General features: G+C 35.1%; 1 pseudogene; it reads right to left on the reverse strand.

The window, feature by feature from the left end:
* Positions 1 to 14,999: 14,999 nt before the first annotated feature.
* Positions 15,000 to 16,357, reverse strand: LOC131058370 (xyloglucan endotransglucosylase protein 1-like; annotated as a pseudogene).
* Between the last annotated feature and the right edge of the window lie 10,863 nt (positions 16,358 to 27,220).

Genomic DNA, 27,220 nt, shown 5'->3' on the forward strand with positions numbered 1-27,220 from the left:
CCTTAGTAAGCCATCAATTGAGGAAGGCTCGTCAAATGAGACAAACTTGTGTTGATTTTAACATAAACCATAAAACTTTGGATAGAGCACTTGCACGAAGACAAAGACTTGACAATCCACTTCAACAAGATACATGCGCATTTGGTGGGAGGCTTCCACGTGTTGATAGAAAGTTGACTGACAATGTGAAGGAAGAGATTCAACAATTTTGGCACTCTAATTCTAGAGTGTCACCCAATGTAAAGGACGTTTTGAAATTAAGAATTGGCAACCGAGACCGCACACCGCATCCCAAACATTTCTTGGAATCAAGCCAAACAATGTTGTACAAAATTTTTTGTGAATTACATCCAACTTTGCAAATATCAGAAAGGGCCTTTGAATCTTTGAAACCATTTTATTGTGTTCCTCTTAAGATTCCCAATACCTGTTGTTGCAAGTACCATGTGGAGTTTTCAATGTACCATGAACTTTTATGTCATATTCGTTCTACGATGCATACTAATGAGATGTTGCAAGAGTGTGGTGCAATTTTATTTCTGAGATCATCAAGAGACTTGCAAGATCTATTTTTATGCCCTAGAGATGATGGCTGCTATTTCTATAGAAATTATTGTTTGAATGAGAAGTGCTCAGAATGCGGTGGGTTGTCAAAGTTTGTTTCATGTTTTCATGAGGGCAACGAACATGAGTTTGGAATAATTATGTTGAGAAAAAAAGATACGAGACAGTGAAATATACTGTGAAGAGTGGAGGTGAAGGTTCTAGATGCGAATTAGTCTCAAGAGAAGTGAGTATTGCTGATTTTATTTTGGATTTTAAGGAAAATCTTTTCTACAAGTATGCAAGGCACACCCATAGGTCTCAGTGGTTGGATCAACAGTTCAGGATGTGTAAGAACTCTTTCCTGATTGGCACTATTGTATCGGTGGTTGATTTTGCAGAGAACTATACATTGCAACCACAGAATGAGGTACAGTCTCAGTACTACAATTCAGTCCAGATTGCTATTTTTGTTCACATTACATATAGACATGCTCCTGATAGTACAGAAGAGGACAGGAAGATAATCAGGGAGTATCATTTTTATATGAGCGACGATAGATCACACTCCTCCGAGTATGTGCAACATTCTTTCGAGAATTTTTTTGAGTTCTTGCATGAGAAAGATATTGCAATTGACCGACATATAATATGGTCAGATAACTGTACGGGTCAATTCAAGAATGCACGCATGTTTTATTGGTTGAGTAGAATGCATGTGGAGAGGCATATACCTCATAGTTGGTGTTTTTTTGAGGCGGGGCATGGGAAGGGAGAGCATGATGGAGCAGGTGCATGTTTGAAGAGAGCTCTAGTTAAGGAGCAATTGAGGATTTCAGGTGCAAATTTCTTTGATGCACGTTCTATTGTTGATTGGTGTAGTTCAGCATTGTCACATGGAGGTACTCTTGATTCAGTAGTGAGCAGATTCTTTTGGTTGGTTGAGGAGGGAACAGTGGGAGATAGATTGGATTGTCAAACAATTAAAGATTATTCAAAGATGCATTCATTTCTCAGCTCGGATGCAAGTACATGGACCATTTGGACACGAGCGTTGGCTTGTTTTTGTCAGAGTTGTCTTCGGTGTGATTGGGATCAGTGCGAGTCAAGTGAGTGGGTTGATACGTGGGTTCCCCACTATCTAACTCGTTTATCTCAAACAATATCCTTGTCAAACGATGACATGGAAAGTTCACTTGAGTATGATCATCTATCAGATCTTGTACAACCAGGACATGTTTTTGCAGTTGTTGCACCGCAAGAGAATGAAGAGAGATTAGAATATTGGTTGGCACGATGTGTACAGGGAAAAGAAAAGCTAACACAACCAGTGACAGATGATGATGGGTTCACATATCCTATAGGTTCAGTTGTTGTTGTGGGAACTTGGTTGCGAACATACATGATTAGAAAGAATGGCATACCTGGATTTGAAGACTATGAGAGACACAAAACCATTATAATGTATTCACACCTTATTATAGCTACAAATGTCAAGTTGTTGAAGCATCAAGCAAAACCGAAGACCAAAGAGCTATGGACAGTGACTACTACTGATCATGAAGCAATACTGGATACTCTTAAACAAAGAGATGACCCTTCAGGCACACTTGAGTAGTAGGTCTTTAATGGTGCCTTATTTTTTTATCATGCATTTCATTTCAAAAAATGATCATTAAACCTTAATGTTCAAGTTTGTTATGTGTATATTAAGGATGTGTTCAAAATGCAGGTCTATTGATGAACGTTTTTTTTAGGCAACACGGTTTTTGCATGCGCATAGCGAGTACACTCGATATAATTGGAAGGGACGTATTTTTGCAACACGACTTATTGTCATGCATTTTATGAGCTTTACAATTTTTGTTATTAGAGAACACTATTTGATAATTTTTTATGATATAATTATCGCATAACCTTTATGCTCATGAAGGTATTTTTTGATGATATACAACAGTATCACATTACGATTTTTGCGTCAACATAGTGGGTTTTGTTGATATAATTTGAAGGGATGTATTTTTATGGTATATGATCCCACCTTTTCATTTATTATCATGCATTCCAATTGAAGTGATTATCATAAATCCGTTATGTTCATCCATGCATTTTATGTGTAGACTAACAATTCTTAAAAATACAGGTTCATGCTAGATCATTCGTTGTTGACGAGACCCTCTCTTGGTGATGGTACATATTCCTTTGTGCATTAATGAGATTAAATTGTGGGTCTTGTTGTATTTATTATCATGAAGATGATTCAAATGCATGTGGCCAGGACACATCTGCAGTGGATCAAATTGTCATGACAGATGATCTATTGAATCAAACATTTGACATTGATAGTCAGGTAAATAGGTTAATGTTGGGCCTTCAACATCAACACCTACTAGTCAAAGTGGTCATCAAACTTTCACTCAGGTAACCTTGTCTATTTTTATTCATTAATGGTTTATAAAATAAAGTCAGTTAGATTTTGGCAATTGAATAACATTGTTTCATTTTCAGATGCTGACATCAGATGCACCTAATATTCTCTCCACAATGCAGCATGGTGTTCTCTAGCAGTAGCATCTTTAATGCTTTCGACAGTAGTATGAGTCAGATTAATAAATTTCTAGTTTGATGCTTCCCACAGGGCTTTGCAACTTCAGATTGTGAGTATGCCCCTGTTACAAATGAATTGTACTTTAATCGACATAGATGGTCTATGATGGCTTTTTTGTAAGACTATATGGTTTTATTACATATATTGTACTTTAATCGACATATAACAATATCCAAGTGGTGGTTGGCATGAGCTTGAATATGGTAAGTTGTATGCATCTTGAAGTTGAATATGATATGTTGTATACATCTTGAAGTTGAACTTTGATTAGACTTTGTCAGCATTTGATGAATCATAAATGTCATTTTATTATTAATCTTGTGAGTGTGAGGTGTAGGAATAAATATCAATTACTTTGAAAGTCATGGATGGTTGTCCTCATATGATAACCACTAGATGGTTGTGCCTTATGAAGAAAAGTTGAACAGATAATAACTAATTGAGAACATCAATTCAAATCCATAATCTAGAGGATACTAATAACAGATCTTTGTATATTTATTTTTTCTAATAATGAAACAGGTACAACTGTATTGAGATAAAATGAAGTTTTTCTCTTATATGAAGATGTCACATTGGCAAATTGGTCTTTATTATAATACACAAGACATAAGTAAAATCAAAATGCTCTCAGGGTACAGTTTTGGACTTGAACCATATTGCATAAATCTCAAAGCTTCAACTTGATTATCATTAAAGGTTTCTGATTGTTTACAAAATATCCCTTCATATCCCTTCATGGATGTCACATGCGTAGGGTATGACCCCGAGTGTCGGATCGAGTGGGGGGGGGGCAAAGCAGGAGCATGCGTAGGGTAATTATGCCTAATTGGACATGTTGGAGCCAACGGTTCGTCATCGCGATGAGATGAACGAGAAATCGACCAGGCGACAACATTCCATTGAGTGAGACTGACGATTTTTTCGCCAACCGAAAAATTGCTGCCCTAATAAAACCGTAGGGAAACTTGAAATACCGAGATAGGATTTTGTAGGGACCCCTCTCGTGGCCTTGTAGGTTGAAACGGATCATTCGCGGGTGCCACAGATTCCAAGTTAGGGCCCGTCAAAGTTTGACAATTTTGAGCACTTAGGGCGCTCAAGGGACGACATCGGTAGGGTATGACCTCGAGCGTTCGATCGAGTGGGGGGAAAAAATAGGAGCATGCGTAGGGTAATTATGCCTAACTGGACATGTCGGAGCCGACAGTTCATCATCGCAACGAGCTGAATGAGAAATCGACTAGGCGACAACATTCCATTGAGTGAGACTGACGATTTTTTCGCCAACCGAAAAATTGCTACCCTAATAAAACAATAGGGCAACTTGAAATACCGAGATAGGATTTTGTAGGGACCCCTCTCATGGCCCCGTAGGTTCAAACGGATCGTTCACAGGTGCCACAGATTCCAAGTTAGGGTCCGTCAAAGTTTGACAATTTTGAGCACTTAGGGCGCTCAAGGGACGACGCCGGTAGGGTATGACCCCAAGCGTTCGATCGAGTGGGGGGGCAAAAAAGGAGCATGCGTATGGTAATTATGCCTAACTGGACATTTCAGAGCTGACGGTTCATCATCGTGACAAGTTGAACGAGAAATCGACCAGGTGACAACATTCCATTGAGTGAGACTGACGATTTTTTTGCCAACCGAAAAATTGCTGCCCTAATAAAATAGTAGGGCAAATTGAAATACCGAGATAGGCTTTTGTAGGGACCCCTCTCATGGCCCCGTAGGTTCAAATAGATCGTTCGCAGGTGCCACAGATTCCAAGTTAGGGCCCGTCAAAGTTTGACAATTTTGAGCACTTAGGGCGCTCAAGGGACGACGTCGGTAGGGTATGACCCTGAGCGTTCGATCGAGTAGGGGGGAAAAATAGGAGCATGTGTATGGTAATTATGCCTAACTGGACATGTCAGAGCCGACGGTTCATCATCGTGACGAGCTGAACGAGAAATTGACCAGGCGACAACATTCCATTGAGTGAGATTGACGATTTTTTTGCCAACCAAAAAATTGCTGCCCTAATAAAACCATAGGGTAACTTGAAATACCGAGATAGGCTTTTGTAGGGACCCCTCTCGTGGCCCCATAGGTTCAAACGGATCGTTCGCAGGTGCCACAGATTCTGAGTTAAGGCCCGTCAAAGTTTGACAATTTTGAGCACTTAGGGCGCTCAAGGGACGATGCCAGTAGGGCATGACCTCGAGCGTTTGATCGAGTGGGGGGGAAAAATAGGAGCATGCATAGGGTAATTATGCCTAACTGGACATGTCAGAGCCAACGGTTCATCATCGCAACAAGCTGAACGAGAAATTGACCAGGCAACAACATTCCATTGAGTGAGACTGACGATTTTTTCGCCAACCAAAAAATTGCTGCCCTAATAAAACCGTAGGGCAACTTGAAATACCGAGATAGGCTTTTGTAGGGACCCCTCTCGTGGCCCCGTAGGTTCAAACGGATTGTTTGCAGGTGCCACAGATTCCGAGTTAGGGCCCGTCAAAGTTTGACAATTTTGAGCACTTAGGGTGCTCAAGGGATGACACCGGTAGGGTATGACCCTGAGCGTTCGATCGAGTGGGGGGGCAAAATAGGAGCATGCGTAGGGTAATTATGCCTAACTGGACATGTCAGAGCTGACGGTTCATCATCGTGATGAGCTGAACGAGAAATTAGCCACGCGAATACATTCCATTGAGTGAGACTGACGATTTTTTGCCAACCAAAAAATTGCTGCCCTAATAAAACCGTAGGGAAACTTGAAAAACCGAGATAGGCTTTTGTAGGGACACCTCTTGTGGCCCCGTAGGTTCAAATGGATCATTTGCAGGTGCCACAGATTCCAAGTTAGGGCCCGTGAAAGTTTGACAATTTTGAGCACTTAGGGCGCTCAAGGGACGATGTCGGTAGGGTATGACCTCGAGCGTTTGATCGAGTGGGGGGGCAAAACAGGAGCATGCATAGGGTATTGTTCATTAAATGAATTGTATTGTTTATGAATTGTATTGTTCATTGAATGAATTTTATTGTATTGTTGATTAAATGAATTGTATTGTTCATTAAATAAATTGTATTGTATTGTTCATTAAATGAATTATATTGTTCATTATAAAAACAACACTTACGATGAAATGAAATGAATTGTATTGTTCATTAAATAACCATTATTAACCATTGTTAATTATTGGAATGAAGATTAAAGATTTCCATGATAACACCACACACAGATGAGCAACAATTTATGTGATAGAATATCAACTTTTGTATATATAAAAATGTCGAATGATTACAAATGTATGTCCATACACAAATATGGCATAAACACCAACTGAAACAAAATGTATGTCTAAATATGTGAATGTATGTCCATATACAAAATATACATGCCAACTAGACATGTAAGCATCCCAAAACTATCTATAACATCCTAAGTTGTTGATGGATCATCAAAATCGATCCTCTTCGCCGCACTGCTCGGCTCTGAAGGATCCTACACAAGAAAAACAAACCACGATTAATATTAGTTATATTATATAATTCACATTCGAAAAGTTAACATAAAAATGAACTATTTAATTGAACTATTCATGTTTACCTCATCTCCACGTTTTCTCTTCAACTTTGCAGGACTCTTGATGTATGTCTTCGATAGAGGAGGTATGTTTTGAATATTTTCATAAACAACCTACATATGTTTAGAAACATGACATTGATACAAGTTAGCATATAATTGTCACTGATAATAACAAATTATATCTACTAATCAAAAAATAAAATAAACACACATCTACTCGAGGCATCTCTTCTTCTTCTTCAGGTATACTGGGTGTAGTCATCAAGGATGTGAAGCCAAGGATTCTCTGTATATATACACAACAAGTATATGAAACTATCAATCTATGTCTAGACATGTATAATCAATATAAGTTATTTAAACTATTCATTCAATCATATTTGCATTCAATTACCTTTCCCTTGTCTCCAATTGCACTACTAGATCCTAGATCACACTGCACCGCACTCGTGTTGCTTGTGCCCTACAAGAGTAAAATAAGATATACATGCAAGTTACTGCATAATCTAATTAATACAAATATAAATGATGAGCATGTATGTACAATAAAATACAAATGACTTGGTGCAATAATATATGTACTGTCAAGCTATCAAGGCCAAATGAAATGGCTGACAAGGTGCCCTCCTGAATCTGTCTCAACTCATCCTCGGTCATCAACTATTAAATAGACCATGTAAATAAAAATTAGTACTTAATATTATCTAATTTATAAATATTTAATTAAAATATAACATGAACTGTGAAAACACAAATCTTACCAATACATCATCAATGTATGATGACGGTGCCTCCTCGCCTCTAGCATGTGAGGACTCCCCAGGGTATCCTCCAGTCTGTGTAATAACCTCTGGTGCATCATGCATCTCATGCACCTCGTAATCTGCACTATCGACAACAGGATCAAAGGGTTGTCCAACTGGACCCAAGCATATGTGCCCACACATGACACAACTATGTGGCACGCATATGTGTGGAGCTGAGGATGACGTGTCAGCACCACCCGATGCACCGCTACCATCAAAAGTAGGCTGAGCTATTGACGTAGCCTGAGAAACCAAAAGGCTACTCAAAGAGTGAATAGCCGATATGGTCCGTGAAGCCACCTCACAAATGATATCAGGATGCTGAATTGCAGGTGGGGGATCAACAGGAGGAGGGGGGACATATGGGCCCTGGACTACTCTGACTGCCCCAGGTCTATTTTGGGGCATACCTAAACCTACACCCTGGAAAGGTTGGATGTCAAAGTAGTTCACATGTTTCTGTAAAACAAACTCAGCATACAATTTTTTTATGAAATAGAAGGGGATATCAAGATTGTTGTTGGGTGGTTTGTCGAAAACCATCCACCAACGATCCCAAAAGTTTTTCACAATCCCATCATTTGTGCACCATTTGATAGAAAGTTTTGTTTTTTTGGGATCTACAGACTGACCAGTACGGGGATTGACAAACAATGAGGCGATTTCGGCTTTGGATATCTCAAGATCCTTGATATCCTTATACGACAAGCCATCTGCTTATTTTTCCTTCATAGAATCTCACCACAAAAGGGCGGCATCGTGCTCCTCAGTCATGGTTTCCATACTTTTTACGATCGATGTGAGAGGATCAAACAATGGGTTTAGATGAGGGATCCTATGATATACTCCTGCAATCCCCCTCAATTCATTCAAATTTTGTGCAATCAAATCTTGAATTGAAGGGGGGTTTGGCAAATGAGGGTTTGGTTGTTGCAGTTGTGGTTGGTCAGTGTTTTCATTGTTATCTCCCATTTTTAACCTTATTGAATGTAAACAATTAAATTTAGTTAACAAATTTAAACAATTAGGTATTTGATTTAAAAAAAACCTAGTTTTCATGAAAAAACCCATATTTTCAATGAAAAATCAAATAAACATTCACAAAAAATACAAAAAATGAATGAAAATAATTCAAAACGACAAAATTCTTACCTCTAAATCAATTTTTTAGCAATTTTTTGTCAAAAAACCGGATATCGGATGGAGCGGATATCGGATTTTGACAAATTCGCGTGACTCGTGAGTTAAAAATGACTCACGGGACTGTCGCTGTCTAAATATAAAAGTCTCAGAAAATTGGATATCTGATAAAATCGGATATCCGATTTCAACACTTAAATTATTTTTAAATAACATATATAATATAATAATATATTATTATATTATATAATACGTATTGTATTATATTATATATATTATAATATAATATAATATTATATTATATTATATTATATTATATTATATTATATTATATTATATTATATATTATATTATATTATATTATATTATATTATATTATATTATATTATATATAATATAATACAATATTATATAATATATAATATATTACAATATTATATTATATAATATAATATAATATAATATAATATAATATTATATTATATTATATTATATTATAATATATAATATTATACAATATTTTATAATATATAATATAATATAATATTATATTATATATAATATAATACGTATTATATAATACGTAACATATAATATATATTTTAAATTAAAATTACAAATAAAAATCGGATATCCGATTTTATCTGATATCCAATTTGCATAGGTAATTACCAAGCCAAGGTGTACTGACACCTAGGCCAAGCAAAAAGTCAACATGGATTTTCGCGTTTTTAGGCGAGTGAGGAAGGCTATTTTTTTCACATCGCCACTTTTTGGGCCCCCTTGATCCTGCACTAACCTAGGTAAGACCACTTCATGGAATGGCTAGGTTCTACCAGAAGTTAATCAGAAATTTCAGTGCAATTTGTAGCCCTATGACTGAGACAATGAGGGGAGACCAGAAGGATTTCAAGTGGACAGCTGGAGCAAACTAGAGGTTTGAATTGTTGAAGCAAAAGGTGACTGAGCAACCTATGTTAGCCTTGCCGGATTTCAGTAAACTCTTTCAGGTGGATTGTGATGCTAGTGGAAGTGCAATTGGAGTTGTGTTAACCCAGGAAGGAAGACCTGTAGCATATTTCAGTGAGAATTTGAATGATGCAAGAAGAAGATATTTAGTGTATGATCAAGAGTGTTATGCCATAATTCAAGCCTTGAAGAAGTGGAGACACTATTTATTGCCTAAGGAGTTTGTGTTGTACATGGATCATCAAGCTTTGCAGTATTTGATCATTCAGAGTAAGTTGAATCAGAGACATATGAGATGGGTTGAGTTTATGCAGAGTTATACTTTGTTTTAAAACACCGAAGTGGAAAGTCAAATAAGGTCATTGATTTCTTGAGTAGAAGATGAAATTTGATAACAGATATGAGAGTTGCAATATTGGGATTTGATGAATTGAAGACCCTGTATGCGAAAGACCCTGATTTTGTAGAACCTTGGAGAGCTTGTGCTAAACCCGTTGTTGCAAACTGGAGTAAGTGGTTGGATTATTTCATTCAGGATGATATGTTGTTTAGGAGAAATCAGTTGTGTATACCCCTTAGTTCTATGAGAGACAATTTGATCAAGGAGAAACATAGTGGAGGATTGGCAGTACATTTCGGGATTGATAAGACAGTCTCTTTGGTGAGTGAGAATTACTTTGGCCTCAGATTCGTAAGGATGTCAGGAAATTTGTTCAGATTTGCAGAATTTGTCAAGTTGCAAAAGGAAGTAGTCAGAATACCAGATTATATAAACCTTTGTCAGTACCGGGGAGACCTTGGGAAGATATAAGCATGGATTTCATATTGGGATTACCAAAGATTCAAAGAGGAAATGATTCTATATTTGTGGTGGTGGATAGATTTTCAAAAATGGCATATTTATACCTTGTAAGAAGACAACAAATGGAGTTCATGTAGCAGATCTATTTTTCAAAGAAGTTGTGAGATTGCATGGGTTACCAAAGAGCATTGTTTCAAACAGAGATACTAAGTTTGTTGGTTACTTTTGGAGGACATTTTGGAAGAAGATGAAGACATATTTGAAGTTTAGTTCTACGTTTCACCCACAAACAGATGGATAGACAGAGGTTGCGAAATGGAATTTGGGGAATTTGTTGAGATGTTTGAGTGGAGATAAACTCGGAAGTTGGGATTTGCTATTGGCACAGGTAGAGTTTGCATATAATAATTAAGTAAACCGGAGTACAAGAAAGACACCATTTGAGATAGTTACCGGAGTGAATCTGATGCAGTCAACGTACGGAGATCCAATGAAGGACAACCCATCCTTGTAGCCTAACACAAAATACCATTCAAGATATACTAGTAACTGACAACACAATGCCAAAAATTACAGAAAGAACAACTGGTAACAACACATAATACATAACCTGTAATTAATATGAATAAATCTTATTACACTCTAAAGAATTATAAATGCCACATGTCGGATCGCAGTCTAGGATACAAATAATGCTTACAACACAATTAGAAGATCTGCAGATCATCCACATGTCAGATTAGCCTTCGGAAACAGTCTGCTGGTTCTACCCTAATCCAGACCTCAGCCTTCCAGCCTCAGTCCACCGGATCAGAATCTTGTCGGATCTACATATTTGCTTGATCTCTAAACTCTGTCTTCAATCTTCTAACTTATGTCCTCTCAAATGATTTGCACACCTCCATTTATATCGCCCGCAAATAATTACAACTTAATAAAGTCGGCCCAAAGACCAACCGGTTCATGAAACGTGCAAATATAACATGTCGGCTCAAATCACTAAGAGCAACTTCCAAAATGCATAAAACAATGTGTGGCCCTCTGGGAACATCGGACACGGCACAAGAAACATAAATCAATGATCCGCAATTCATGGAGATCAACCGCAACCCGATCCAACTTCGCTCAACACACTGCCAAACTAACCTGTAAGAACACATCAACCGAGATTAAATCCAAATGCCATGAAACTCGAACATGACAAAGACTACGAACACAAGGGAATAAACCCAAAACCACAACGCTAAACACTCAAACAAGAAGAAATGTCACAATCTAAAGCAATTCCACTAAAAATTGCTCAACCGTTTAGAACTAGACCGGTGCTCTTGCATTAGAATCCTAAGGGAGTTTAAGAATTGAAAGATATCAATCATGAAGCTAAGAGAAGTGCAGAAGAAGAAACATTTGCAGATCATATTGAGGCATTACATTCAGAGGTAAAGCGGTATTTGGAAGATATGAACCAGAAATATAAGGAGAAGGAAGATGAGAGAATAAGACATAATGAATTTGAAGTTGGAGATGAAGTGATGGTATATCGGAGAAAGGTAAGATTTCTTGTTGGAACATATAATAAGTTGAGGATGAAGAAGTTTGGACCGTGTAAGTTCTTGAGGAAATTTGATTTGGGTAATGCATGCGAAGTGGATCTATCGAACACCCTGGACATATCACCTATTTTCAATATTGCATCTTTATCAATATCATGAAGCAGAACTCAGTGACAGTTAACCGGAATTGAAGCGGTTTCCTGAGAAGAAACCAGATGAGATTGAAGAAGTTTTGGATAGAAGAGTCAGTAAGAGCACATGCAGTAATCAGTACAGAGAGTATCTTGTGATGTGGAAAGGTAGACCAGTTGAGGATTCTTCTTGGATTTCTCAGGCTGAGGTAGATCGTCTTGGTTTTCCTCTAGCCCCTATAAAGTGAGGGACTCACTTTTCGTTAACCCTAGATGTTTGATGCAGGAGCATCCCTGGTTCTTGGCAATCTTGCATCACCCAAAAATATTTCCTTTTAGTTTCTTTGTTCTTTTCAGCAGTTTTGTTTCTGAGAGTTACTGGATACCTTGGCATTGATCATTTCTCTTGTGGAGCTAGATTTCAACTTCATTCTTGTTCATCTTTCTTGTTCTGGATACGTGTTTCATTTGGCTCTCTTTCCAGCAAGTTATCGCTTGTGGATTGGCTGGCAATTTTTTGTTTCCCCCGGATGCTTGAGCTTAATAACTAGTTGGTGTTCCTGGATCTTGCAGAGCCATTCCTTGATTTGTGGAGCTAACTTATCATGTGTGGGATTATCTTCGATGCCCAACTAACCCTCTTGTTGGTCCGCACTTTATGGTGATTCTTTTTCGGAGGATTTTCATCTCATCTTTGGGCCGACCTATCTACATGTTTCATTTTCCTTTCTTTGGGGAATGTGATCTTTCTTGGCTGACCCAGACGTTCTCGAATGTTATATAATGATGTGTTTGATCGTAGAAGATAGAGGATGGAGGATATAGAAAATTAAATTGTAATTTGAATATGATGTTTTCTTCCGCATTGATGCATATGGATGTATTTCTGTAATAAGGCAGTTTCCTGCATGTAAGCCGAATGTTACCGACAATTGCATTTGAATCAATGAATTGATCAACACCTGATCTGGCATTCTCTCTCTCTCTCTCTCTCTCTCTCTCTCTCTCGTGTTGTATTGTGTTGTTTTGATCTTGCTACATGGACCAGACTTCCTCTTTGGGGATCCTCCAATCCATGGCTGCACCATACATGCACCTATCCCTATACATTCAATTATCCATCAGGTTTCACCATATCTATGTGATGTAGGGGCATCGGGTTATTCTCTTTAATTTTTAATTTTTTTTAATTTTTTTTATTTCAATCTTATTAGCAAGAATCAATTTAGGTAAAGGCAAATCCTATCACCACATGGGCAAGAAATTGGGTAGTCAATATAGTTGCCTTCGATAGGAGGAAGTGAACGAATGAGGATAGCTGGAAGATTAATGGTTAGAGTAGATAAAGTGGAATAGTTTGGAGGTAAAGGAAGGGATAGAAAGAATTGGTTATGAACATTAGAGGCAAAGAGGGGTTGATCCATCAATGGAGATGGAAAGATGAAATAGTTACATGGACATGCAGGAAAGGAGACTGATGGGTAGAGAGGAGAGGTCACACAGACCAGACAACACAGGAAGGTGAAAGACACCAGACAAAGAGGAGGTTTGAGTAGGAAGAATGTCATCTGGCATGGCAGGCCAGTTTGGGGTAAAGAGTTTGGTGGAAAGAAAGTACGTTGGTGCTAGATTAGTATTTATGCCTATCTAAGAGGAATCAAATGAGGAAACAATATATGGAAATTGTTTGAGGGAAATAAAAGATGAGTGAAGTAGAGGAAAGAGAGAAAATGGTTGGGAAGAGTTCTGACAGAGAGGTGATAGCTTGGGAGAAATTTTGTCCTCTAAAAATCAAAAATAAAATGTCATATTGATCGTGGAATAATCACATTGATTGTGAGGTAGAATTGGCCTGTAGAAAGACAAAGAGAAGGCTAAGTTGTAGAGAAAGGAAGGTATTGATCTTGTTTAGTTTGGTTTTAGAATGTTTGAGTAAATAATACAAGCAATTGTTTTGGGAATCATCTTTTCATGTATTGCAGAAATAAGATTATATCGTTTGATAGTTTCATTTCTATTCTACTAATTGACTGAGACTTGTAATGATTTATGGTAGGAATAAATATTCAAAGGATTGCCTTGTTTTGAAATGCATTTCAAAATGGTTATCGCTTTGTTTTGAAATAGATGGTTACCCTTTGTAGTCCATTTCTCTATTCTGACAGTAAGCTGAAGAAGTCTATCAGAGCATGATTGTGTGGCTATGTGTGTATGTATGTGAAAGAGTGTCATCATTTGGTATTAGAATATGAGTATTGGTGATTGTTTCCATCATTTGGTATCAAATCACGAGTATGCAAGATTGTTTCCATCACTATGTCTCAATACATTTCGAAAAATGTGAAAATCGATCCCTTAGTCTAGAAATTGGTTGAAGGTTCTCTGTTCTTTTACTGCCATAAGTTTATTTAATAAAGATGTATACAATTTATTGAAATGAATTTATATCGAAATGCATTTAGTTTCACTCCTTTGATGATCATAAGATAGCATTAAATATCATTAACATTTTTGAAAGGATCATGTTAGGAATATTTTGATCAAAGTACCTAAATGATTCTAGTTCTAGTGCAAATCAGCATGGTTATTTAAACTCTATTGTTTATCATCTTTTACTTAAGTTTTCTAGGGATAGACAAACTCCACCTGTATACAAAGTGATAGTATTCCACCTTGCCTACTAGGCAGTAGGATGCTTCTTGTGTCATGGACTAAAAATGATTCTCTATGACCAGAGTCTATTACTATGTACAACATGGATAAGGTGTGGATAGGATAGGTGAATACTAGAAAAATAAACCCAGCTGTACAAAAGATTGCACTATTTGTTAATATGTGTCCACAGTAAAAAGAAATTGAAGCTCGTTCAATGGTAAGAAATGAATAACAGCTCTTTTTAAAATATATATTTTTATTTGGGTGGGATCGCAATTGTTACAAGTATAGATTCTTTGAGCTTGAAAATAAAAGAATGAAATAATGTGATGATCCTTTGAAGAGAACGGTTGATGCCTACGCCTGGCGAGTGCATTCAGTAGGAAAGCCCTGTGGAAACCTTTTACTGTCGGAACAGTAATCATAAATCATGTAGTTTTTGCGCACCCATTCATGTTTCTTCTGCTCACTCGACTCCAACGCCTCTGCAGCGTACCATGAATTCACAGAGCAATCAGAAGAGGCAGAGCATGTCTCTGCTTTGAAATTTCCATAAGACGCCACAAAGGGGGATTTGGTCCAGTCGATCTTCACTGCACCGCCTCTGGTTGCCCATTCGTCTGCGTTCCACAGGCTCGAGTATATTCTCATCGCTTGGTTCTTGGGATATGCCACTCCCAAATCCTCGCTGTTCTTGAACACTCTCACCGGCGTTCCATCCACAGAAAACCTGCAACATGAAAATATATTATAGCTATAGTGCTAATGTTAACTAATTGACTTGATGATGCTAGGATAATATTAACATGGCTTACATAATTTGCTGTGGATTCCAGAGCAGAGAGTAAATGTGGAAGTCTGCTGTGGGGTCGAACCAGAGGTAGAATTGCTGCTCGCGATTGCCTTTGCCTTGAGAGAAAACATTGGTGTGCATAATATAGGGATCTCCGGACAGATTTCCCAGGAACTCGAAGTCTATTTCGTCGTGCTTATCCCCTTGTGATGATAGCTGCGCCAATTGCAATTGGAAACCATCAACATTTTATTAGACAATAAATACTCAAGTCCCTGCTACAGCCCACTACTAATCTGGGGACTATAGACTGTTTGGAAGACCAAGAGAGAAACTTACATAGTAAGCAGTGACAGTGCCGGCCGAGTTACCAGCCACCAACTTGATTTGCATATCGATCTTGCCAAAGAGATATTCATTCTTAGATTGGAACCCAGAACCTGGTTTAATAAAGCACAGGAAGAGGCAGAGGAATTAGCATACTGTTAAAAAAGTCATATATGTATTATATGTGTAGCAAGCAAATGAGATCAGGCACCTGAGGACTGATCGAGAGAGCTGCAGGCGTTGGCCATTGTCCAGTATCTTAGCACGATCATTTCCCCATGTGATGTCAAAGTCGTTATAAAAATTTGCAGAAACAAGGTGGGAGGAAGAGAGTACAAGGCTTAGGAGGAGGAAACATGATAACAGATCCATTGGGAACACAGGACAAGAGTAGAAAATGTACAAGTAGGAGTATGGAAGTGGTGAATGGTGATGGTTGAAGAATAGCAATGGGATTTTTATACAGGTAAGGAATGGAATGGAAAGTAGCAAGAAATTTCACACAGAGTTGTTGAGTGGATGAGTTGGAGCGCGCTTTGGATTTAGATAGATATTTTAGTTGTTGGGGTTTATTGCACGCGGAATTCCAGCGAGAAGAAGAGTGTGAGCGTATTGTTACATACGGCCGCCTTAGCTGTGTGCATATTAAAACAACTGTATTTCATAATTTGGGAGGCTATTCAAAATGATTGTCTCAGATGTTGACATCATTTCTAATCACAGGAGCTGGATTTTAGCAGGTAACCAAACGCTTTGGAGGGAAACATTGTGGGCGGGCCGCGGGTCCACGCGTGGATCTTCAAAGCAACCGCGCAATAATGTAATATATTTATTCAGGAAAAACACGTCACAGACCGTCAACTTATAAATCTCGACAGGTCTATTTATTATGATTTTAACTCTAGTAACTTAGAAAGATACATAAGAATATCAACTAAACTTCTATGTAGTGTTGCATCTCTTTTTTCATTATCATCATATCTGACCAACAACTAATTTGCATTCAACAATGTGATTATGTGATTATGGATATGTAATTTTCTATTTTAAATTTATCATGTATATCAATTACATATTTATTTGTGAGATAAAAATTCTATCATTTAATCATCTTATTTTTATTCTAAGAAAATAACACATTGAATTCAAATATATCATTTCAAATGCATGAGTTTCATAGCATTCTCGAATTGCCAATTTAAATCATATCATCAACATATAAATAGACCATAACTAGTTTTCAATATGTTTGCATTTGATGTAAAGTTTAGCCTCACTTTTGATCCTGTTGAAGCAATTTTTTAAAAGCTACTCATACATTCTGCTAGCCAAGCTCATGGTGCTTGCTTGAATAGATAAATAGCCTATTTTTTTGTTCCTTTTCCTATAACCTCCTATTATAGCATTTGTTCTATAAGCATTTTTTCATTTAAGAAACTATTTTAAACAACTTATCTAACATCATATTGATGTACTAACCACTTAGATTGTGTTGTCAATGCGAAAAATTTTGTTCTTAAAATATCCAATCTCATCATAGGAGCATAGATTTCATTATAATCATTTTTGTGAGAAGCCTTTTGCTACCAATTTTTCTTTGTGTCTTTTGATGGATCCATTAGCATTATATTTTAATTTTTGAACCCATTTTGTCCAATTTGATCCTTTTTTACTAGAGGGTCTACTAACTCCTTTGTTCCATTCATTTTAATACAAGCGATATCCTCATCCATGGCCTTAATATAGACTTCATGGCTTATTGCATCTTAAATTGTATTGGTCCTACTTGAAAATCAAATAGTAAAGAAAACTTTGTAAAGAAATCAAAATTAGTAGTTCTTTCATAAATTTCTTTGAGATATTTTACCCTCATTGGAGGAGAAAGTGAACTTGAAGGAAGAATTGATGGTTAAGGTGTTTGAGAAGAACATAAGATGTTGCTTGGGCTAGTAGAATAAGATGAAACATATTAATATGTTTCCATAATTCATGGATTTTCTAGATATACTTTTTTACTCAATTTCCACACATTTTTTTCGAAAAATTAAATCATTTCTTAATAAATTGTGTGTATTTTTTAGTAGATTTTGTATGTTACAACTAATCATATCTTCATTGTAGCCAATAAAAATGCATTTCTTACCATCATTGCCATTTTATTTTCTTTAATGTCCTTGGAAATATATGAGCATTATCAATGCAACCAAATACCTTATGATGAGCCACAATAAGTTTTCTTCCACTCCATAGCTCTCGAGGAGTCATATTGTTTACACTTTTTTTTTTCAATGTCTATTTATCAACTGAATAAATGTAGTCATTATTTCAACCGAGAAATTACATAGAAGACCATTGGCCTTGAGTGTGGTTCTAATAATCTCTAGAATTGTATGATCCTTATATTCAACTACTCCAGCTTGTTGAGGGATATAACTTATGATCAATTTCCTTTGAAGAGAATTATTTTTTGCAAAAATGTTAAAATTCATTTGAAGTAAATTCTCTCCCCTTATCTTTACATAAAGTCTTAAAGGAATAACCAACCACTTTGCAATGACACTACATACTTGAAATTGGTAAGGTTTTTGTATGACCTCTTCCAATACAGTTCTTTTTATCTACTTGAAGCTTTAGACCATAAAATGCAACTAGGTGCCCATTTTTTCCTATTAGTCGAGCTAACACTACAATATTGGAATGTTGGATGCATCCAAATGAACATGAAATAGTTGTGTCCAATCTACAAGTATCAAAATAACAACTTTTACAATCTTATTCTATAGTATATACCATAATTTTTGACACTTGCCTATCTATTCAAACTTCTTATTTTTGTTCTCTTTTAGAAGTTCTTCAATGGGTCCAAAGATAGTTGCATGTTTCATAATGAACTTGTGGTGATAGTTGGTGTATCCTAAGAATAATTTTTTTATTTCTATTACATTCTTGAGAGGAGGCAAATTTAAAAATATGACTATTTTGAGATAGTTTTCCATCATTACCTATCGATAATGTGTCCTAGTAGAGTGTCAAAAGGATGGAAAATGTACATATCTTTATGTTGAGTATAATCATGAGACTACGACATCCTAATATTGGGACATGATCTTTCAACATCTCATGAACTATCAAATCGTCTAAACATAATTCATGGAGTCTTGTGTAATTTCCTTGAATAAATTTATAATAATCCTAATATAAAATTGAAGTGTGTTCATTAGGCCAAATTGCATTAATGTGTACATAATTTAGGACCCCATTCAATTTCAAACATGATCTTATACTAATCTTCTTCTAGTATATTTAATTGGTTATGCCTTAAAAATTAATTTTGCTGAATATGTCTTATATTACCTCTACAAGGTTTAGTCTTAGAGTTATGCACGAGCCATTAATTTTTAGGATTTCATGTTTATGCTTTCTTATTATTGTATCAGTTTTACATCTTCTTACGAGTTGTGTTCTTATTTTAAAAATTGATCAATACATCTATAGATTTTATGATTTATTGCATCACATTAATTTTACCACCTTGCCCAATCTTGAATTCCTCATTAGAGACTCATTTTTAGATTTTAAAGTGGTAACTAGGAACTTGTAGATGCAATCTAGTTTTTTCCACTTGGACTCAAGAAAAACAACAATGGCTTAAGAAGAGTACAGGAAATGATTTGAAATCCTTCTTTGTCATCAACACCTAAGAAATTATTCAATGAATTTTGTGATAGAGTTTGAATCTATGCAATATTTTATGTACTCAAGTGATGGGACTAGTAAATAAAAATTTGGTATTATAGTGATAATTTAACAAATCAAAATATTTATTGAGGTGTGTACCCTCACATTCTGATCCCATTCCATAGTATCTATTGAATAAAGTAAGGATCTATCTTTTTTATCAGTAAATAAGCTTATATTATCTCTTCAAACTCATTCAAGAAAAGGATGAATTGGTCTACCAAAAAGTCTATTGAACAATCTTTGATCAAAGCTTTTAGTATTTCAAATAATAACCTTGGGGAAAGGATTTAATGAATCATATTATAAGGGAACAAGAAAATTTAGCGGAAGATAACATGAAAGTAGAGAAAGTGGCAATGGACGAGGTAAATGCTACAATAACAAAGGAAGAATTTATAATAATAATAAAAGAGGTAATTAAAAAACCTTGAAAATCGTAAGTATGTAGTGTTGCTATTGTAAAATAATTTGGTCATTGTGAACATGAGTTTTGAAAAAAAAAAAATAAGCAACATGTGGTGATTCTTTTAATAAAGAGGAGGGAAAATAAGATATTTCATGTGATGTTACAAAAGAAATCTCTAAAAAAATGTTTATATCTTGGTTAACAATCGAAGTACTCATATGAAAGGTAATAAAACATATATGCTGTAAAGATCGATGGATTTATTAGAATATAAGTACAACTCTGAGATGATATATAAGTTGAGAATATGAAAACATTAATGTTTATTGTCAAATCCACATATTTTATAATTAATACAATCATCTTATTTATATGTGACAAGGATACTTAATAATCTATTGAACATGGGACAACTTGTCGAAAAGGGATTTTCTACTATTTTTCAAAATGATAAAAAAAATTTCTATGGTAAAAATGATGGCAAGTAGATTGTAGAAAAAGTTGGTATGCTTCAAGACATAATTTTTCCTCTTATTCTTTCATATGGAGAAAATTAGGATTTGGATATTGTCTAAATGATGAATTGGGGTTATGTAAAATGAGGTATGGACTCCTATTAGACACAAATGGTGAAACGATTACCATTTATCAAACAAGATCATCAAGTTTTTTAAAGTCATATCAATGGAAAAAAACCTAAAGACTCTTTTTTTAGTAAGAAACGAGATGCAAGGGCATCATTTCCCCTTAAAATTTTCTTTATTTATTTATGTCTTTGTGTTTCTTTCTACGTGGTTTTTATTTCTTTCACTACATGGGCAAGAAATAAGATACAGTTGTAGTTTCAATTTTTGGAGTTCATTGTTTTCCTTTTGGTTGTGGTAACACCCAGGAGGAGGGGGAGCCTATGAAAAAAGACAAAGGTGGAGAGGGATCAATAGGACAAGGAGAACGGAAAAATGAATGGAAGTAGAGTGGGTGTGAGTTGGAAGGACTTGAAGAAGTCTGAGTTGTTTGTAGTTTGTTAAAATGACCAATGCCTTGGTTTGGAAATGTATCCAAGGATGTAAGAGTGTTGGCCGTAAATCTTGTAAAGTTTTTCTAGTAGGAATAATGAATATCTCTTTCTCTATTATGTTCTATAATCATTTTGACTAGCTCAGAATTGTAGTAAATACAGTTAGATTGGTTGAGTGCCATGTTGAGTCTCTAGTAATTTGTAAATATTTGTCTTTTAATTTCTTGTCGCCTAGGTGTGTTCATTAGGCCAAATTGCATTAATGTGTACATAATTTAGGACCCCATTCAATTTTAAGCATGATCTTATACTAATCTTCTTCTAGCATATTTAATTGGTTACGCCCTTAAAATTAATTTTGATGAATATGTCTTATATTACCTCCACAAGGTTTAGTCTTAGAGTTATACGCGAGCCATTATTTTTTAGGATTTCATGTTTATGCTTTCTTATTATTGTATCAGTTTTACATCTTCTTATGGGTTGTGTTCTTATTTTAAAAATTGATCAATACATCTATAGATTTTATGATTTATTGCATCACATTAATTTTTGCCACCTTGCCCAATCTTGAATTCCTCATTAGAGACTCATTTTTAGATTATAAAGTGGTAACTAGGAACTTGTAGATGCAATCTAGTTTTTGCCACTTGGACTCAAGCAAAACACGAATGGCTTAAGAAGAGTACAGGAAATGATTTGAAATCCCTCTTTGTCATCAACGCCTAAGAAATTATTCAATTAGAGTTTGAATATATGCAATATTTTATACTCAAGTGATGGGACTAGTAAATAAAAATTTGATATTATAGTGATAATTTAACAAATCAAAATTTTTATTGAGGTGTGTACCCTCACATTTTGATCCCATTACATAGTATCTATTGAATAAAGTAAGGATCTATCTTTGTTATCAATAAATAAGCTTATATTATCTCTTCAAACTCATTCAAGAAAAGGATGAATTGGTCTACCAAAAAGTCTATTCAACAATATTTGATCAAAGCTTCTAGTATTTCAAATAATAACCTTGGGGAAAGGATTTGATGAATCATATTATAAGGGAACAAGAAAATTTAGAGGAAGATAACATGAAAGTAGAGAAAGGGGCAATGGACAAGGTAAATGCTACAATAACAAAGGAAGAATTTACAATAATAATAAAAGAGGTAATAAAAAAACATTGAAAATCGCAAGTATGTAGTGTTGCTATTGTAAAATAATTTGGTCATTGTGAACATGATTTTTGAAAAAAAAACATAAGCAACATGTGGTGATTCATTTAATAAATAGGAGGGAAAATAAGATATTTTTCATGTGATGTTACAAAAGAAATCTCTAAAAAAATGTTGATATTTTGGTTAGCAATCGAAGTACTCATATGAAAGGTAATAAAACAAATATGTTGTAAAGATCGATGGATTTCTTAGAATGTAAGTACAACTCTGAGATGATATATAAGTTGAGGTTATGAAAACATGAATGTTTGTTGTCAAATCCACATATTTTACAATTAATACAATCATCTTATTTATATGTGCCAAGGATACTTCATAATCTATTAAACATGGGACAACTTGTCGAAAAGGGATTTTCTACTATTTTCAAAATGATGGCAAGTAGATTGTAGCAAAGGTTGGTATGCTTCAAGACATAATTTTTCCTCTTATTCTTTCATATGGAGAAAATTAGGATTTGGATATTGTCTAAATGTTGAGTTGTGGTTATGTAAAATGAGGTATGGGCTCCTATTAGACACAAATGGTGAAACGATTACCATTTATCAAACAAGATCATCAAGTTTTTTAAACTTGTATCAATAGAAAAAAAAAACCTAAAGACTCTTTTTTTAGTAAGAAACGAGATGCAAGGGCATCGTTTCCCCTTAAACTTTTCTTTATTTATTTATGTCTGTGTGTTTCTTTCTATGTGGTTTTTATTTCTTTTGCTACATGGGCAAGAAATAAGACACAGTGGCAGTTTTCTGTTTGACAGAGTAGCAGTTTCAATTTTTGGAGTTCATTGTTTTCCTTTTGGTTGTGGTAACACCCAGGAGGAGGGGGAGCCTATGGAAAAAGACAAAGGTGGAGAGGGATCAATAGGACAAGGAGAATGGAAAACAAATGGAAGTAGATTGGGTGTGAGTTGGAAGGACTTGAAGAAGTCTGAGTTGTTTGTAGTTTGTTAAAATTACCAATGCCTTGGTTTGGAAATGTATCCAAGGATGTAAGAGTGTTGGCCCTAAATCTTGTAAATTTTTTCTAGTAGGAATAATGAATACCTCTTTCTCTATTATGTTCTATAATCATTTTGACTAGCTTAGAATTGTAGTAAAGACAGTTAGATTGGTTGAGTGCCATGTTGAGTCTCTAGTAGTTTGTAAATATTTGTCTTCTAATTTCTTGTCACCTAGGATGATTATTTGTCCTTCCATTGAAGATTTTTGTGGCAAATGACTATTCATATCCTTTCTTTGTTCAAGCTCCTATTACTATTTTAGACAAGGGTCATTTGCAATTGCAATAGTTTGGTGTTGGGATACCATCATTTGGCATCAGAGCCAAAGGTTTTGAGGGCATAAGTAGAGTGTCAAATGGGAGGTAGCCTACGCAAGATTTGGTGGGTGGAAAGAGAGATTGAAACCATTGATTGAAATAATATTGAAGATGTTGCCTCAAAGAGGAATGTCAAGGATAGAGGAGGTGTTGGAGAGATTTCAAGAACTGTTAAGAAGAAATTTCAAGGAAGACATATGAAATGCGGTGCAATTGGCTACAACAAGTGCGAGAAGTTCTGTGAGAGGAGAAGAAAGTCACGTAGAGGAACGGAAAGAGAGTAAGAACAACCAACCTCTCCCTATATCTCCCTCTCCCTTTCCCCTTCTCTCCCTATCTAGATCACTTTCCTCTTATCCCTTTCCAACCTCTCTCTCTCTCTCTCTCTCTCTCTCTCTCTCTCTCTAGATCCCTTTCCCCTCCTCTCCCTATATCTCCCTCACCCTATCTAGATCACTTTCCTCTTATCCATTTCCAACTCTCTCTCTCTCTCTCTCTCTCTCTCTCTCTCTCTCTCTCTCTCTCTCTCTCTCTCTCTCTCTCTCTCTCTCTCTCTCTCTCTCTCTCTCTCTCTCTCTATATATATATATATATATATACTAAACAAAGTATCGAATATCGGATATTATCTAATATCTGATCATATCGAATATCGAATCTTATCTTATATGATCTGATACTTTTTATTATTAATATATATTATTGATATATTATTATATTTTTTATATTAATATTATGATATATTATATATAATCAATTATATCTATGAAAAAGAAAAAAATTGGATATTCAATACTATTTAATATATGTTACCTCTGACAAAAATCTACAACCTTTGTATTTGCCTTGGGATTGCTTTTGGATTTGGCTAGGACATGCCAAACCTAAAAAGTTGGCATAAAAAATATGTTTAGGAGTTTTCCTTTCTTTTCTAGACTTTGCCTTGGTGGTTGACCACTTTTTTTTTTAGCCAAAATTGATGAAATGGAAAGGGATTTTTAAAGAGATTCTCAACTTTCCAACAATATAAATTTTTCCTTATTTGACATTTAAAAATTATCATTATTCATTTTCTAAGTGAATTTTGACTAAAGTCCTGATTGATAGGCTGATTGAAAAACATCTATAACTTTTAAATGGTATCACATTTTTTGAATCTAAAACATGTGTCACATTCTATGCTTCACATACTACATAATTTTAAAAAAAAGAATTTCATAAATTTTTGACCAAGTTATGGTGGTCAGACATATGAGATTTTATATTTTTAAAAAGTTGTAGTAAAAAATTCATAATTATTATTTATTTAAAAAAATACCAAAAAATATGTTTCACATCCATACATGAGTCTTCTACTTATATCTAAAATCTTATAAAAAAATATTATGATTTGTTTTTGGTTATGGTGGCCAGATAGACACCCGCTTCTTATGTTTTTCCTGAAATTTTAATACTACTGCATTGAAATTTCAATTTTTTGTCAAATAGATTTTTTTAATTTTTTTTCAATAAACAACTATAAGCTTAGAAAATAGATTCAATTTTCTACATATTCTATTCTTACATATTTTTGAAATAATGTTGGTAAGTTATTCAAATTTTTACATCAAGTTGTCTAACTTTGTTTTTTAGAATTTTCATTGCCACTTAAGGGTCTATTTGGCCCACCATGATCATGCACATACCCATGTATTTTTCCTTCCTTATACTTTAAGTTATATTTCATGTATATATTGGTAGGATGTTTCACAGTGGTTTCAAATCGCTGAGTTACAATTCAAATTCTAAGTTTTAGAAGATCGTATAAATGTTTAGGCAGTCAAACTTTAGTAGTCAGTAGGATCCTGTCAGCATTCTCTCACTCTCTATTTACACAAATCCCCCTCCCTACCTCTATTTATCTACATACCTATCTCTCTTTATCTCTCTCTACATACATTTCTCCCCTTCACTCCCTACCTACCTATATTTCTCTACATACCTATCTCTCCCACCCTCTCCACTTATTTCTATCTTTCCTCTATTTCTCCCTCTCAACCTCTCCATACTCCCTCTTTCCATCTCTCTCCCTCTCTACCTATCCACATCTCTCTACTTCTATCTATCTCACTTCTCCCTCTCTTTATCTATCCATCTATCTCCCCTCTCACTCTCTCATTATCTGGCCTCTCCATTTCTCTCTATCGACCTCTCCCTCCCTCCCTCTCTACTTTTATCTCCCCTCACTCTCTTCCACCTTCCTTCTATACTACTCTCTCTTTCTCTCTCACTCTCTAGGGTTTATGATTAAGGGTATTTGGTATAGGGTTAAGGTTGAGTGTACATAGGATATATAGTATAAGGTATAGGGTTGAGGGTATATGGTTTAGGGTTGAGTGTATAATGTTTAAGGTTGAGGGTATAACTCATTAAGGATATAGGCCTTAGGGTTTATGGTATAGGATTTAGAGTTGAGGTTATAGGATTTAGAATTGACATTTGAGGGTATATTATTTAGATTTGACGTTATCGAGTTTACGATGGGGGTTTGAGAATTGGGGATTTGGAACTAAATTCAATTTTTTTAGCTTTCTAGTGTAAAATCATAAATATGAGGCTTTAGGGTTTAGCATAAATATTTTAGGGATCAAATAGAAATTTTAAGTTTCTTTTTTATATTATTAATATCATTCTTTAGGGTTTAGCATATAGGTTTGAGGGAATAGGTTTTGAGGTTAAGAGTATAATGTTCAAGGTTGAGGGTAGAAGGTTCAAGGTTAAGAGTATAATTTTTAAGGTTGAGGGTATAGGGTTCAGGACTGAGGGTTTGGGATATAGGGTTAAGGTTAAGAGTATAATGTTTAGGGTTGAGGGTTTAGGTTTTAGGGAGTATGGTTTAGGGTATAGGGGTGCAAAAGCATAAATTTGTGTCACACTTGAGGCCAACCAAATAGTTTTGGATGAAGAGATTTCGACCGAAACAGGTTTGGCCAAAACTACTTGGCAGTCGCGTGGTGCCCAAAGGCTCACACGTGGCACCTAGTGGCATATAGGTTTTGGTCAAAATGATTTCAAATGGATATGAATCATGTATAAGTATTCATACCTTATTTCAAATGGTTTCGGTTGAACCTGGCTCGATTAAACCTATTTCAGCCAAACCAAGTTCGACCGAAACTGTCTATGTGTCATATGATGTGGTAGCCAAATCACCATTTTCTTTGCAATTCTAAAAATTTCCACTTCTGATATATTTTTCTTTAGGTATAATCTTGTTTTTCAAAAATCAAAAAATACCCTTTTGTAGAGCTCAAAGTCAAGATTTTGGACATATAATTTTTTAATGTTTTGATTAATTTTAATATGTTTTATTTTTTAAATATTGCAATTAGGTTTTTTAAGTTTGAGAAGAGGCTAATTTGAAATTTAAAATATATATATTATATTATATTAAAAAAAATTATAAAATATATTTTCACTAGATGAGAGAATCTTCTTAAAATGGTATAATTTGTTTTTTGATTATGATAAATTTAATAGAAAAAAGATGATGCTAAATGAAAACTATCAAATTCAGCTATGTTGGACTTTGAAATGTTATTACGAGAAAAATATAC

This window comes from Cryptomeria japonica, chromosome 4 (genome assembly GCF_030272615.1).
Source record: "Cryptomeria japonica chromosome 4, Sugi_1.0, whole genome shotgun sequence".
NCBI classification, from domain to species: domain Eukaryota; kingdom Viridiplantae; phylum Streptophyta; class Pinopsida; order Cupressales; family Cupressaceae; genus Cryptomeria; species Cryptomeria japonica.